A 1,643-nucleotide genomic window follows, 5' to 3' on the forward strand; every position below is an offset into this window, starting at 1 on the left:
CCCACGAAAACATCAGATCCTGCTGAAGCTGGCACAGCGTGGAGCTGCTGAAGGCAGGGAAGGGTGGCACGAACTTCCTGAGCCTTGCCCACAGCAGGACCCTGGCACAGCTCCCCCCTGCCACTGCCAGAAATTCCCGGGTCATTTTCACCATCCTGGGTGTGCAGTTTCATTGCTCTAATTACATGGAATTAATTCCTAATTGCTCAGCTAATTTCTGGGTTTGAAAGGAAGGATGTGCAGGACGTTCGCCACACCCACACGTGGCTGACCTTGAGCCTTGATGTTCAAAGATGAAAGGAAAAAGGGAGGAAAATGGGGTTTGTGTCAGAGGTGGAGCTTTGTGTTTGTGTCACCGACCCACAGACAGAGCAGGACAAAAGCTCCTTGAAGCCACACGACGTCACACAGACACCACAAAGTTTTGCCAAGAAAGCACAACTTTTTTTGTAAAAGAAAGCTAAAATCTGCCACTTGTGGAAATTGGGACTTCCACTTAAGTCCTGGTACATTTTTTTGGGAAGAAATGTACTGAGTCATTGGCTGGATGAATAAAATAAACTGAGTTTATAATAAAAGAAATAAAATATCCTAAACAAAACCTCCAGGTCCAGCTGGGGAGGAAGGACATCCCTGCCCAGGTGAGCACAGCTCATCCTCCTCCGTGGGGTCTGTCCTGAGCAGGGCAGGGACGGGGAAATGGGGATGACATTCCCTGGATGAAGCAAGGGCAGAGGGAGGTGCTCTCTCCTCCGTGCCAGCTCTGCCACTCCTTCCCAGGGTGCTGATTTCACTGATTCGGGCAGAAACAAAACAAGGCAGAGCAGCAGAGAGGCACAAATCTCTGCCTGCAGCCCCTGTGTGCCCCGGGAGCCCTGGCAGGGAGGCAGGAGGAGCTGGGGATCCCCAGAGCTCTGCGGAGGCTCTCGGGGTCACAGGATTGAATTCTCCGGAGTTTCCCGGACCCTGCCCACACCCAGACCCGTCTCAGGGGGGGCACTGCTGTGCCCCACGGAAATCCAGGGGGGAAAGGGCTTTGGGAGCATGTGGAGCCGTGGGCAGCGAGGGAATTTGAGATCAGACAGGTGCAACAAAGCCCCGGGGAGAGCCAAACCTCAGCCCCAGCCCGTCCCTGCAGGAGCCCCATCCATCCCTGCAGAGCCGCGCTTTGGTCCGAGACGCCCCCGAACAGCTCCAGCTCCGCGGGGCAGGAGGGTTTGGGTGTCTGGGTGTCCCTGGCAGGGCAGGGCAGCGCAGCCCTCTGTTCTCCCCCCCTGACCAGCCCCGTTCCCATTCCCGTTCCCGGTCCCATTCCCGGTCCCGGTCCCACCTGCGGTTCCCGGCTCGGAGCTGTCCCTGTCCCTGTCCCTGTCCCGGCGGGCCTGGCACGGCTGTGGCACACCTGAGCCCCCACCTGCCGGGAGGGCCGGCCCCGGGAAGCCAAGCCTTGTTTTGAGGAGGAGACTTGGGTGTGTTTGGCCCTGCAGGGGAATCAAACAGGTTTCTCCGTTCGGCGGCACGGGCTCCCCTCCCTGCAGGCTCCGCTCCGCATTCCTGGCATTCCCCAGCCAATGCCACGGTCCCCGGCCCTGTGGGGCCTGGCACAGCCCCGGGCAGCCCCCCGGCTCTCACCCCACGGAATT

This window comes from Melozone crissalis, unplaced genomic scaffold, assembly GCF_028551555.1.
Source record: "Melozone crissalis strain CALT ecotype California unplaced genomic scaffold, PUWL_Pcris_2 ptg000068l_1, whole genome shotgun sequence".
Taxonomy (NCBI): domain Eukaryota; kingdom Metazoa; phylum Chordata; class Aves; order Passeriformes; family Passerellidae; genus Melozone; species Melozone crissalis.